Source organism: Cucumis sativus, chromosome 6 (genome assembly GCF_000004075.3).
Source record: "Cucumis sativus cultivar 9930 chromosome 6, Cucumber_9930_V3, whole genome shotgun sequence".
NCBI lineage: Eukaryota > Viridiplantae > Streptophyta > Magnoliopsida > Cucurbitales > Cucurbitaceae > Cucumis > Cucumis sativus.
Genome location: NC_026660.2, coordinates 14,440,721 through 14,456,143, shown reverse-complemented (window position 1 = coordinate 14,456,143; position 15,423 = coordinate 14,440,721). Strand labels below are relative to the sequence as shown.

The 15,423-nt window shown below is 30.3% G+C and overlaps 1 long non-coding RNA gene across 2 annotated transcripts; it reads right to left on the bottom strand.

Moving 5' to 3' along the window:
* Positions 1 to 7,586: 7,586 nt before the first annotated feature.
* LOC105435828 lies at positions 7,587 to 9,597 on the bottom strand. Of its 2 annotated transcripts, XR_004217222.1 has the most exons (3): positions 8,778 to 9,597; positions 8,648 to 8,695; positions 7,587 to 7,762 (listed from the first exon to the last, which is right to left on the bottom strand). It is a non-coding gene; the product is annotated as an uncharacterized LOC105435828 (long non-coding RNA). The 2 variants fall into 2 exon arrangements; XR_969778.2 differs by having other exon boundaries at positions 7,587 to 8,695.
* Positions 9,598 to 15,423: the final 5,826 nt, after the last annotated feature.

The window sequence follows — 15,423 nt, the reverse complement described above, 5'->3', positions numbered from 1 at the left end:
TCTCTTTACTTAAATTGCATTGAGCGTCCTCTATGGCTTAATTAGGGGAGCAAAGAATTTGATCTTAATGGAAAAAATATTCATTCTGCCTCAATCCGCTTTTCCTTTTATAGTTATGCGCGCTAAAATCGAGAAGCCCCCCATTCTTCTTATTAGGTTGATTGTTTTGGAACCCTAGGGTTGCTTGTTGCTCTTTTGTTGTGCGGTCTTTTTAGAACACGTTTTAAATTTAGTTTTATTATCTTTTATTTGCATTTTGCATTGGGTTCTTCTAAAATTTTGACTCTGTCTTTTTCTGGTCGCACAAAGAGACATTTTTAGTTTAGATTTATACATTTAGTTTACAATATTTGAAATTTGGAGTTTGATTTGATATTTTTACTGTTTTGGTATTCTTTGTTTTTTTCTTTATTTTGTTTAATGGGTGGATGTTTTTCTTTGAACAAATGTAGAATTTATTTTCTTCTTACGTGGTTGCATTTTCTTTGAAACTTTACTGTGTCATGATTATTCAGATCTCCTTCTTGTTTCTCTTTTACGTGTTGTTTCTCTGTTTTTTTTTTTTTTAATTTCTTCATGATTATGGAGAGTGTTCCATTTAAATTTGAGTTGATTTAAGAAAAATTGGTTGTGTGGGAATTAATTTTTCTATACTATCTCAACCATAATAGAAGACATGTGTCTTCTAGTTTCATTCTTGTTGTCTCTTTTTTTTATTTTCTTATTTTAAATCTTGCTCATTTTGTTATGACAATATTCAATCATTATTATAATATTTATATTATTATAATATTTATTTCTTGTGCGATGTCTTTTTAGAAGATATTTTTAGTTTAAATTTATTATCTTTTAGTTTGCATTTTCTCATTATCGATTGCTCTGAAATTTTGAGTTTCTTTTTTATTTGTTATTTGTTGTGCTTATTTTTTACGAGATATTTTTAATTTAGATGTATTATTTTTAAATTTGCTTGCATTTGGTATAATACGAATTGTTTTCAAATTTTGGACTTTTTTTCTTTGTTGTGTGATGTTTTTTTTTTTTTTGCTTGCATTTAGCTTCCTAATTTAGACATATATTTTGTTTATTGGTTATATTTTTAATTTAGATTTATTTACTTTTAGCTTGCTTGCATTTTGTATATAGATTGTATTGTTTTATGAAATATAAGGTATTTTTTTGTTTGTTGTGCGATGTCTTTTTACAAGATATTTTTAATTTAGATTCATTATTTTTTAGTTTGCATTTTGTATATAGATTGTTTTTTAACATTGGGGTTTCTTCTTTTTCGTTTTTTTTTTTTTGCTTTCTTGTGCTATGTTTTTTATGGCACATTTTAAATTTAGATTTATTATCTTTTTAACTCTAGCATTATGGTTCGTTGTGAAATTTTGAGTCTTTTTTTTTTTTTTTTATCATTTGTTTTGCTATCTCCTTGTGAGACATTTTTCGTTTAGGTTTATTATTTTGTAGCTTGCTTGCATTTTGTATTAAGAATTGTTTTGAATTTTTTATTTTTTCCATTGTTGTGCGATGTCTTTTTACGAGACATTTTTAATTTACATTCATTATTTTTTAGTTTGCTTGCATTTTGTATTATGGATTGTTTTTTGAAATTTTAAGTTTCTTTTTTTGGTTCTTTATTGTGTGATGGTTTGTTAGAGACATTTTAAATATAGATTTATTATCTTTTTACTGTATTATGGATTTTTGAAATCTTGATTTGTTTTCTTCTTGCTTTTTTTCTTTTTTTTTTGTCCTTTGTTGGGTGATTTTTCTTTAATGAAACATTTTAATTTAGGTTAATTATTAAAAGCTTGCTTTTGTATGGATTGCTTTTGTATTAGTTTGCCGTTGGATGTGTGAAAGTGTATGCTTGTTTTGTTGGTGTTGATCTTATGCCTTGCAGGTGAAATATAGAAGTAATATATAAGGTTTGTCATGGAGTGGTAGACAATTAGCAATCGTGCAACAATTTTTTTATATATTTTTAATATACGATGATGAACATTTCATGTCGTAATTCGTGACAAATAAAATAATTAAAATAAAAAAAACAAGGCTTTGATGTCGGTTTAAAAACGACATCGAAGGAAAACTGACACTAAAGGTGAACAATTACACCATAAAAAATGTCGGTTTTAAACCGACATCAATGATGCATTTGATGTTGTTTTTAAACCGACTTTAATGATGCATTTGATATTGTTTTTACATCGACATCCAAGCAAAAACGACATTAAAGGCCTCTAATAATGCTAGCATAGATGTCGGTTCTAAACCGACACCAAAGGCCATTAATGTCAGTTTTGAACCGACACCAAAGGCCATTAATGTCAGTTTTGAACCGACACCAAAGGCCATTAATGTCAGTTTTAAACCGACATTAAATGGCAAATTTCTTCTAGTGCTTCTTTTTTTTTGTTTTTTCTTTGTTGTGCGATGTCTTTTTACAAGATATTTTTAATTTAGATTCATTACTTTTTAGTTTGCATTTTGAATATAGATTGTTTTTTTGAACATTTGGGTTTTTTTTTTTTTTTCTTTGTTGTGGGATGTTTTTTATGACATTTTAAATTTAGATTTATTATCTTTTTAACTTTTGCATTATGGTTTCTTATATAATTTTGAGTTTTTTTTTTCATTTGTTTTGCTTTCTTGTGAGACATTTTTAGTTTAGGTATATTATTTTGTAGTTTGCTTGCATTTTGTATTATGGATTATTTTGAATTTTTTATTTTTTTCCATTGTTGTACGATGTCTTTTTACGAGACATTTTTAATTTACATTCATTATTTTTTATTTTGGTTGCATTTTGTATTATGGATTGTTTTTTGAAAGTTTAAGTTTCTTTTTTTTTTTCTTTTTTTGGTTCTTTATTCTGCGATGGTTTAGGGTTTAGAGATTGTTATGAAATCTTGAGCTTTTTTCTTCGTGTTTTTGTTTTTTTTGGTCCTTTGTTTTGTGATTTCTCTTTAATGAAACATTTTAATTTAGGTTAATTATTAAAAGCTTGCTTTTGTTTTGTACATGGATTGTTATGAAATTTTGAGTTTTTTTCTTTTTTTTTTTCTTAATATCTTTTTCGGAGACATTTTTAAGTTAAATTTAATTTAGGTTTATTGTTTTTTAGTTTGCATTTTTGCATTATTGATTATTTTATAGAATTTTGAGTTTTTCTTTTCTTCTTTTAGCTGTGCTATAACTTTATACGAGACATTTTAAATTAAGATTTTTTACTTTGTTTTCCTTTTGTATTATGGATTACTTTTTGGAAATTTTGAGTTTCTTTTTTTCTTGGTCTTTTGTTGTGCGGTCTTTTGAGGAAACGTTTTAAATTTAGTTTTATTATCTTATAAACCAAAGTTCGTCCCTCGTTAACAGATATATCTACCCTACTACTTTTTGTTGGATTGGTATGGCAACCCTAGAGGGGTGAATAGGGTTTAAATAAACTTTTTGACAAATAAAAAGTAAAATCAACTAATTAGATATTTTTTAATTTTAAATAAATAACTTTGTTGAATAACAAGATTGATAAAAAAATATATGAATAAAAGTATGCAATCAAACTCATCCAATAAGAATATGTAACTAAAATTAAATTAAAAAATAATTAGAAAAAAGTTAGAGAAGAAGACACTGTAATTTTACCGTGGTTCGGTTAAACTCAACCTACATCCACTTTCCCAAGCATCTCTTGGGATTTTGATTGAAAATCTTCTTTGGACTCTTTCTACGGATTTGAGCCGAATCGATTCTTGCTCATTTTTCGGGTTCAAGAGTAAACCCGATCCTTTTCACGGGTTAGGATCCAACCATTACAATATGTTGAAGTTTTTAAATCACACAAAAGAAAACTCTCTAAAAGAGTGAGTATACAATTTGAAGCTCACAAATTTAACAGATTTAATGATCTTGTCATTTAAAATTTGGGAAAAGTGAAGTATTTAAAAAGAGAGAGATAAATTTAAAATCATTTTTTGTCATTAGATATAAGTAAAAGAAAAATGAATGGTTGAGATTTAAATTTAATTAGACGTTAGACACAATATAAATAATAATATATTAATATGTCTTTTCAAAATATTTTGTTTAAAAAGAAACCAATAAAGCAAATTCACCATCTTTTTAAAAAAACTAGTCGTTAGATACAAGAAAAAATAATAATATTAAAATCATTTTCTTTTTAAATTCATTTTCTTTATAAAAGCCAATAAAACATAACCAAAAACCACATTTGTTACTTTTGTTACTCCTTCATTGCTCCAAGTGGCTTTCTCTAATTGGTTCAAATTAAATGCTTGGTTGCCACGTCACCATCTCGGGTATTTTTCTGTTAAGCTTCTTTTAGGAATATTTTCTTCATTTGAACTTCGATTTGGGTGATTCAAGAGGCGTTGGAATCATTTTTCCAAGCTCTACGATATGGTCTATTCAAATTAATAAAATTGTCAATAAAAAAATCAGATTTGTTATCATCAAAACATAAATTAATTGAATAATTAAAATTAATTAATTTGAGATTAAGGGCCAAAAAGCCAACATTTTCAGTGGTGTAACTAAGAGAGATGTAATATGACCATTTGGTTTATTTCAGGACTCTAACGAGAGACTAATAGACACATAGTGAGACAAATAGTGAGCCTCTTACTGAGTATAAATTTATACTCACTCTCTTAAATGTGTAATTTTCAGGTAAGGGGAGAGGTAAGGGCAAGGTGACGAATGATAAGAAATGATTGTGGTTCACTATAGAGGATAGTTCAGTTTCTTCCGCATTTATTTTCAGTAATTATATTTTTCAGAGGTTTATTTCAAAACTCACGTTTACTTGTTTAAGTATTTATGCTATTTTAAAGAGCCCAAAATAGTATTTTGAATTGGTTATTTTGGTTATTTACTTACTTATTTTGTTTTCTCTTTATATATATTTTAAGTATTTATGCTATTTTTAGGGGCTAAACTCACTCGCTTAGTAGAAAAGTGGGGTTGTTACAACATGTCAAGTATACTATCTTATTTTTTACTTGACGGATAAATAGCGTCAAGTATACTATCTTACTTGATAAGTAAACAATGTCAAATATATTATCTTACTTGACATGTAAATAGTGTCAAGTATATGATCTTACTTGAAGTGCAAAAGTCGTCAAGTATAGGACTCTACTTGACAAGTAAAAAGGTGTCATGTATATGACGTCAATTGACACGTAATAAGCGTCAAGTGTGATAGATTAGTTAACGTTAATACAGTGTCAAGTAAATGTATACTTGACAATTTTTTAGTGTCAGATAATGTGACTATACTTGACAGCCGATTCCTTGACGCTTTTAAAAACATCAAGTAAACCAATTTTTGTAGTAGTGTGTGTCACGCAACCCCAAAATTTTGCTATAACCTGATTCCAAAATTAAGTTATGGCATGTAATTCAAAAGTTTCTACCTAATAGTGTAAAATACTAGGGTTTACTTTATCCTATTATATGATCCATATCCATGCATGCATTTTATGTTGGATTTTTGTTATATATTCATTCACTAATTTCTCTTTAAAAAATAGAACACTAAAAAAATTCTCGAAACGTACACGTCTATATATCAATCGAAATGAAACTTCACTACAAGAAAAACTCTCTACTACGATAGTTCTTTATGTCACAAAATGCATGGAGAAAAAAAACTGTCACAAAAGGTGAAAAAACGCATTTTTAGCGGGAAAATGTGGAATTTTTCGAATAATACTTTTCGCTACAGTTATTTGATGTCATAGAAGATACATGAATTTTTTTAATTTTAATAAATTTAAATTAAATTTAGATAAAAATTAAGGTTAATTAAGATGTTTCCTCAAATCAACATTTTTTCCCAAATCAAAACTTTCCCCCAAATCAAAAAACCTCACTCACACGAAGAAACCATCTCCAAATGCGAAGAAGGCCATCTCCAATGACGCCCGATCCCGTCACCACCACCGCCCCTCATGTCCAAATCCCCTTGATTGCATCTCCAACTTCTGCTTCGATGATACAATGGACTACGAATTGTCTCGCCTTCACTTTACTTGCAAAAATTGGGGATTCTTTCAGGTTTATAATATCTCCTCGCTCTTTGTTTCTATGTGTTTAATTAGTAACAGGAATCTGAAAATAATTGGTTAAATTAATTACAGTTGGTGAAGCATGGAGTGAGCAATTCGTTGATGGAGAGAATGAAGATGGAAACAAAGAAATTGTTCCAACTTTCGATTGAAGAGAAGAAAAAGCTATGGCAGAGAGAAGGGGATGTGGAGGGGTTTGGACAAGCTTTCGTTACAAGTGAAGAGTAGAAATTGGATTGGTGTGATATTTTCTTCATTGCTACATCGCCTTTACATTTTAGGAATCCCCGATTGTTTCAAAATCTCCCTCTCTTTGAGGTTCGATAATTCCTTACATTACAAAACTTTTTAATTGATTCTCAAACTCATAAAAATCCTAGAAATTGAACTCTAAACTCATAATTGCATGTTCTTTTAGATATCATTTCTATTCTTTTTTGAACGTCATATTACATAACATCACACACACACACTATACCTAAAGTAAAGTCCAAAAAAATCTCACCCTTTTTATTCGAGGCAGCTAATAGTTGTTGTTATATATATATTGCACAATAGTAATAATTAAAACTATGAATAACATAGAGGAAAAATCTTGATTGGACCCCATATATTTTGTTTTTCAATATCAAATCTATCATATTCAAGACAAGCAGAAAGAATACTCAATTGTAAGAAATGTAATAAAAGGTTGGGAACCATTAGGTGCATAATCTTGCACGATTAAACCAATATTCATGAAGGTGAGTCATGCCCTCTACATGTTAAACTTTTCACACCTTGCACAATTTCTTACAATTGAGTATTCTTTCTACATATCCTTGACATTTAAAAAATGTCATAATAAACAAATTTGAGAATTATGGAAGTTGTGAAAGTTGAGTATTATGGAAGGATATTTAATGAGTTTTGAGATTTGGAAACATTGATTTTTATTATATTGGTTTGGTTAAAGATCGGGTGATTAAGGTTAATTGTGAATTGATTTATGTATATTAGGAAGATTATGGAGGGTTTATGATAATTTTGGTTTATTCGGAGAAAAAAAATGAATGAGAAGATGGATTTGATGGGTTAGAGTTAATGAACAGAGAGGAATAATGGATTTGAAAAGGAATAACAAAAAAGGATTTTTCATTTAAAAGATATAATAGTAATAATAATTATTAATAATACTATTATTGCAATTAAATAAGGCCATCTCGTAAACTGTGAGTTGATTATTCATCATCATCTTCAATCTCCTTCTTCCCTCTAACCCTAGCCGCCGCACTCACTGTGCATCTCCGACAACCGCGACCCCTACGACCAACGCAGCTCCTATCGTCATCGTCAACTGTCGCAGCACCGTCGATGTAACGACCCAACTTTTCTAACTAAGTCGAAGTCGTTAATTTTTAACAAAAGACCTTGATTGATACAAAATGAAATATAAGACTTTTGAAAACATACAATCGAGAAAAAACAAAATTAAGTCGAGCCCGGTTTCAAATGTTCTAAAACTTTAAAAGTACTTTTTACTAAAATAATAGTTTGTAAGCTCAGTTCCATCACAATGTTTTAAACATCAAAAACATAAAGCGGAAGCAACAATAACATATTCCCTGTGGCAATCACGCTTCCTTCCTGCCCCTCGTCGGTTTGCCACCCTCAACCTTTGCCTGAAAAAGTTAAACATAAAAGGGAGAGTATAAATATACTCAGTAAGAGACCCACTACTGGTCCCTAACTTTCTATTGGGTATACCATGTACAGTCAGAGTCTTGTGATCCCGTAGAATACACATAATCAGTCTAACGCCCCGAGGGACGTACATATCAGTCTAGTGTTCTGCAGAAACACATATCAGTCTAGTGCTCCCGAAGGATGCACATATCAGTCGAGTGCTCCCGAAGGATGCACATATCAGTCGAGTGCTCCCAAAGGATGCACAAAAGGGTGGTGATCCCGTAGGACACCGAGAAGGTAACTACCCAATAGGAAAACTAATAATTTTTCCCTCAGTCCATTCTAAACATCTTAACAGTCGGTTCAGTTAAACAGTCTCATCACATAAACTCCTCATTTAACCCCAAACAGTCGTCTTATTCTAGTTTGGCCCAAGGTCAGTCAAAAACATATCAATACATCAGTCTACAAACTAAATAATCATAACCTCCTCCTCAGTCTACAAGGGCACAACCATGACGTCTCTTCCGTTCACAAGCACACAACCATAACAATAGATCATACATTCAGTCTAAATAACAATCAATCTACGAATTAAAATCCACACTTTATATAAGCAACATCTACGAGATTCAGTCGTTTCCACATCCTTAGGTTTGTAAATATACATAATCAGACAGTCACAACATACACTCAACCACAAGTCCACATCAATCTATGCACATATATATAAATTTCTCCCAGTAAACATTAAACATTAAGAACACATCCAAACATACATCATAACCGTCATCCCTACTCATTCAGATATAATATTACGATCCATACAGTCAATACATCTTAATTTTTGTTATTGAGTCCAGTAGAAAATCCCTTACCTCAAGGTTGCTCAATTTCTCGAACAAACTATATCCAACGAAAGATACCTAAACATAAAAATTATGAAACTCAATTACTTTCATGATACACACTTCCTCTAAAATTTCTCCTAAGTAGATTCTAGCTTACCAAGTATTAGCGAGCCGAACTCCAAAATTCACAATTTTGGTTATGAACACGAGAGACCCAATGTCACTTCCAACACAAGAACAATGTTAACCAAATGTTTAATTTGATATTTCATCTTAACAATTCATCACCAATGTCACTTACAACACAAGAACAACGTTAACCAAATGTTTAATTTGATATTTCATCTTAACAATCCATCACGCATAAACTATCAATTTTACTTATCAGAGAACTCACAACAAAACAAAACAGCAGCAGTGACGATCGAACCTAAATGACAAAGGTACAAACAGATGAGAGTGTACGTCAATTTATGAATTGCGGCTGTAAGAAGAAGTACGATGTTGTCTTACTGTCGGCCGACGAACAGACGCGACGGTGCAGATAGTTGACGAGGTGGCTCGGGCGGTTGCGAATCTGGAAGGAACGACGCGGATGAGCCGCGCGGCGGCTTCGCAATCTGGACGCACGACGACTTTAGACGAGTGCAGCGGCGATAGCGGGACGAGGAGAGTTGGGCGGTGACGGTGGGTGGCGGACGAGCGAAAAGGAAAGAAGGACGACGGTTAGGCTTCGGCTTCGGTGAACGAAAAAGAAGGCTTCGCAGATCTGGACACGAGCGGCGGTGTTCGGCTTCGTCTGATGGTCGGCGTCGAACAGAAGAGGAAGAAAAGAGAAAAGAAGAAGAGATTTGGGGTGGGTGGTTGCTGGGCTGAAGGAAGAAGGAGAAACGGAAGAAGAATGGAGGAAAAGAAAAGAGAAAAGAAGAAGAGAAGAGAAAGAAAAGAAGAAAGAAAAAAAAAGGGGGGAGGGTGTGCGGCGAGAGAGAGAGAAAAATAATATTCATTTTCTTTTTTTTAAAAACCATCGCACAACAAAGGACAAAAAAAGAAAACAAAACTCAAAATTTCCAAAAACAGTCCATAATATACAAAATGCAAGCTAGATAACAAACAATTAAAAATATCTCATAAATAGAAATCACACAACAATGGATCGAAAGACATAAATCGTTGCATAAAAAACATCACAACAAAGAACCCAAACAAAGAACAAGAATAAAACCCTAAATTTCAAAAAACAATCTATATACAAAATGCAAGTGCTAAAAATTAATAAATCTATATTTAAAATATCTTATAAAATGACATCGCACAACAAAGGATAAAAATAATAAGAAGAAAACCCTAAATTTCAACCCAAATTTAAAAGGAACACTCTCCATAATCATGAAAAAACATAACAAACAGAGAAACGACACGTAAGAGAGAAACAAGGAGATCTGAATAATCATGACACACTAAAGTTTCAAAGAAAATGCAACTACGTAAGAAGAAAACAAATTCCACATTTGTTGAAAAAACATTCACCCATTAAACAAAATAAAGGAAAAAACAGAGAATACCAAAAGGATAAAAATATCCAAACAAACTCCAAATTTCAAATATTGTAAGCTAAATGTATAAATCTAAAATAAAAATGTCTCATAAAAAGAGATCGCACAATAAATGATGAAAAAAAGACAAAGAAGAGAGTCAAAGTTTTAGAAGAATCCATACAATGCAAAATACAAACTAAAAGATAATAAAACTAAATTTAAAACGTTTCCTCAAAAAACTCGCACAACAAAAGACAAAAAAAAAAAGAAACTCAAAATTTCCAAAAAGCAATCCATAATACAAAGGCAAAACAAGCTAGAAAGTAAAAAATCTTAATTTAAAATGTCTCATATAAAGTTACAGCACAACGAAGAAAAGCAAAGAAAAACTCAAAATTCTATAAAATAACCAATCTATGCAACCGTGACGGGGACTCTCTCACTGGAGTGCTGTGCATGACGATGGCTCGAGGAGCGGGGCAGCGGCTGCTCTAGAGTTGATTGGTGATGGAGAAATAGTGGGTGGAGAATATGGGCACAAAAAACGAGGGAGGCTTATTTAATATATACTATAGTAATAATAATAATAGTAATTATTATTATTATAATTATTTAATTTCACCAAACAACTTTTCTTTTCCTTCTTCTCTTCCTATGCGAATTAATTTTCCCTCTCTTCATTAATACCCCATTTCATCACCTCTTTTATATTTTTCCTTAATAATTATATGATTCCATGATATAATTATTCTTACTCGTCCCTAACTTTCTATATACACGCATCAATAATTACTTATAATACTTTTAACTTTACAACTTTAATTCACCAACCAATAATTCAAAAATCAAATTTTAACAATAGAATTCCAATTTCCAAAAATTTAATCCCACAAATCAAATTTTAACAATAGAATTCACATCCTTCCAAACACTTAATCTCCACAGTTTAAAACAATTTCACAAGTACCACCTAAAATTTAACAAAATAAAAACAATAAAAAAAATCTTAATAGTTTTCGGGTGTTAAACATATATTTAACGTCATGTATATCATTTATTAATATATTTAATATATAAAATGTTCCATTTTTTGTTTTTTGCATTACGTACATTCGTTTCAATAAAACATATTCATAAACAAAATAAACTCTTCAACCAATAGTTACACAACAAAAAAATGACTAATAATTTAGTATAATAAGCGAACCAACAATAATTTCACTACTCTCAGCAATGTCATCAACAATGACACAATTCCAATCCAATATAATTAATAAAAATTTCTTATATGTGGCCTATTCCAAAATGGACAATAATAATAGCTATCTTATATAACAAAAAACATTTGTGGTATACCAAAACTTTTTATATCCTCTCACATCTATTGTCCCATGTATATAAGCGTCCAATGTATGTAAGCATAATTGCTATGAACAAAATATTTACACAAAAAAAAGTTATAGGCATTTTGATATGTTAGTCATTCACAAAATTAACAAGATCATATCTAGGTGTGTCTACCATATGTACCGAGCTAAAAATTCAACCCACTCCACTCGTACTTAATCTAAATGTTACAAATGTAAGTCGTCTAAAAGCATACTGCATCAATAATAATATTTGTGTCCTCACTCATGATTTTGCGCATGTATCTCATAATATAATATCCACATTCAACAGTATCTACTTGTAGAGGACACTATAACACAAAACCAAACAATAATGCATGGTATATTATGTGCTAAATTAAGTTGTAAACTATTTATAAATATATTTACCTTTACTACTTTCCACAATGTTGCTTTTTGGTCTTTTTCAAATTCTTTTGAGATTGAAAAATCATCAAGGCCCTACTATTCCCAAAGTATAGTATAAATCATAAGAACCAATTCTTAAGAGTCATCTCCAACGTCACTCATCAAATTACACATATATCCTTATCAAAATGTCAGATAGCTTTAACTTTCTCATTAGTTATCAAAATTCAGCATGACCAAAGATGAGAGAGAAACAATGAGTAGAAGGCAAGGTACAAAGAAGTAGAATAAGGAAGTAGAGGAAGTAGAAAAACAAATTAGTCAGCTCAATCATACTCCAGCATAGGCAATAAAATTTTGTAAGTTGCACAAAAGAATGCTCAAAGAGTTTACTAGAGCTATCTTTTACTTTGAAACCATCTCAAACCTCATCCAAACAATACAAACCTAAACATAACAAAAATTTAAACCTATTAAAGAGGTATTTTCCTTTACCTCTCCCTCTGGGCTGCTATTTTGATCATTTAATTAATTATTTCCTTCTTTCTTTAGATATATATTACTATTATATTAACTAAATATTTAAAATATTTTCTTAAAATTTTGGTATTTTCTCATTTTTAAAAATAAAAAGTCTATATTTATTTAAATGGTAATGACTCCAACTTAGTAGAAAGTTGGGTCGTTACAAGAGGTTTGGCCATCTCAAAGCTAAGAACCACGAACATCTCGCTCTTATATAAATGGCTTTGTCGTTATCTTACAGAACCAAATGTGGTTTGGAGGAAAATTATTAGTGCCAAATACTCAGCTAATTCATTCATCGGAGATATCCCTTCAACTAGAAAGCACTGCAGTTTAAAGACCCCTTGGATGTCTATAATTAAAATGCAAATTTTTCTTGTGGACTGTATTCCATAGGAAAATTAATATGATGGACGTCATTAAAAAAAAATGTCTGTCTATATGTTTGAATCCAAACAGGTATACTTTATGCTATGAAACAATGAAGATCAAGATAATCTCCTTCTAGATTGCAGAGTCACAAAATTGTTGTGAAACAAAATGGTGAGAGCACTTGGGAGTTTCTCAAACTTAATTACCATATGCAGAATGATATCCAAGCTAAAGCAATCAAGTAGAAGAAATGTCATTAGATTCAATGTGATAGCTGACTTACTTTGGACTGTCTGGATAGAAAGAAACAATAACATTGTTAACAAAAAATCAAAATCTATTGTTAACTTGTGGAAAGATATTTGTAACTTAATAATAGTTTGGTTGTTCCAAGCTTACCTCTAGCCTTTCAACCTTGTAACTTAACTCTTTGTTAATAGATAATGTCTCTCCTTCTCAGATTATCCTAGTTTGTGTCGATTTCTCCAAACATTTTTTGTAATTCTGTAGTTCGTCGTTGATTTCTTTAACAAAAATTGTGACATCTTTCCTTATCTTTTCAATGTGGGTGATTCTCAACTTACTCCAAAATATGTAGTCTATTAGAGTTCACGAGTCCTTGATCGAATATAAATATCTTTTTATACTGATTGTTACATCAAATTTCTCTTTTTATACTAATTGATCTAATATTAAAGTAGTAATAATTGGGGAGAAATATGATGTGGGTGCAGTGATTCAAATCATAAACCCCATGATCGCTTACACACATCAGATGTCAGTTGAGCTATGTATTTTATACTAATAAATTCTTTATGTCGAATGATAACTCGGCTAATTAGGTGAAGGATCATGTTCTACTGGAAAATAAATAAATAAATAAATACAACATAGTTTATTTCTAGGTTTAATAATTTATGCGTATGGTAATATTTTGAAAAAAAAATACAAATATAACAAAGTATACTGATGATATTAATTGATGTGGTCTAGGTATATGTGTGTTTATTAGTTATATATACAACTAAAAAAAACCGTTGAAAATGTCAAAGATAATTTGAGGATATGTTTAATGAAGTAAATTTGTGTAGTGGCAAATTTGTAAACTACATATGGATCTTCCACATTGAGGGCTTTAACGTGAAATGTGTATTAAGCCATTAGAGGAAATTAAAATTTGTCAAAAAACTGGAGGGGATCAAGGAAATTGTGGCAGTGTGTCATCGTAAGTTGTTGGTTTTCCAATGGTATCGTCATGAATACCGTTTCATCCTCAATTCGATTTGTAGGGTGTCGTGGTTTAAATTAAGAGTGCTTATTTTTTTTGATATATACAGTGTGTGTGTGTGAGTTTTACTCAATCTGATTTTCTATAAAACAAAGTGTTGAACTATATATAAATTTGAAAAAAAACAATTGAAATTGAGAATAAAATGAAATCAGTTTTGATGGATATGATTATATTTTTTTAATTGTTTTATTTTCCTTTATGAAATTGGCAGATATTGAGAAAGTAGACATTTGTTTTAAGGGATGTGATGAAATGTGGATGAAGTACTAATGCTAAAGAAAAGAAGATGAAGTATGCTTGAAGGAGAAAGGAATGAGGATAGACTTTTCAAGATATACATACCATATACGAATAAATAAAAATTGGTGGTGAAAATTAAAACCATTCGCTTAAAAGCTTATTATTTCAGATTTAAACACATGTTTTGTTTTGATGTAAATGTAGCTTCATGCTTTTGAATGTAGTTGAATATGAGTAATAAAAAACATCATTATTTATCTTTTTATGCCATGCGAGAATGAAGTGTTTTGTCACCATTTTTGCTTTACTGTAGATTGTGTGTGTGTTTGCGGTGGAATTGGTAGTTAATGGTTAATAATCTCACAAATAAATTTTATTTTGTTAATTTGAAAATATTTTGATGACACCGATTATCTTTTTGAAGGTTTTAATGATTTAATCTCGATCCACCTTACAATTGTTGAATGAAAACATTGCACTATTTGATTCCTAGGGGTTCCAAAATGCTGCAATTTTTGTTTTTATATTTTGAGCTTGAGTTAACTTTTAGTTCTTTCAAAATTCATTGCTTTTGTTATATATATATATATATATATATATATATATATATATATATATATTTGCTGATGAGAACCAAGCGAGAGAGGTTGTAGAAACTCATGCTTTCAAAGATGTTAAAAAAATGACATGAATTAATGAAGAACAGAGAGAGGAAGAGTCGTTTTGGGATTGACTTTATGATACTATATGAACATAAAGAAATGCCAATATTGGTGTATCACGCAACCCCAAAATTTTGCTATAACCTAATTCAAAAATTAAGTTATAACATGTAATTCAAAAGTTTCTACCTAAAACTGTAAAATACTAAGGTTTACTTTATCCTATTGTATGATCCATATCCATGCATGCATTTTATGTTGGATTCTTGTTATATATTCATTCACTAATTTCTCTTTAAAAAATAAAACCCTAAAAAAATTCTCGAAACCTACACGCCTATATATCAATCGCAATGAAACTTCACTACAAGAAAAACTCTCTACTACGACAGTTCTTTATATCACAAAATGCAGGGAG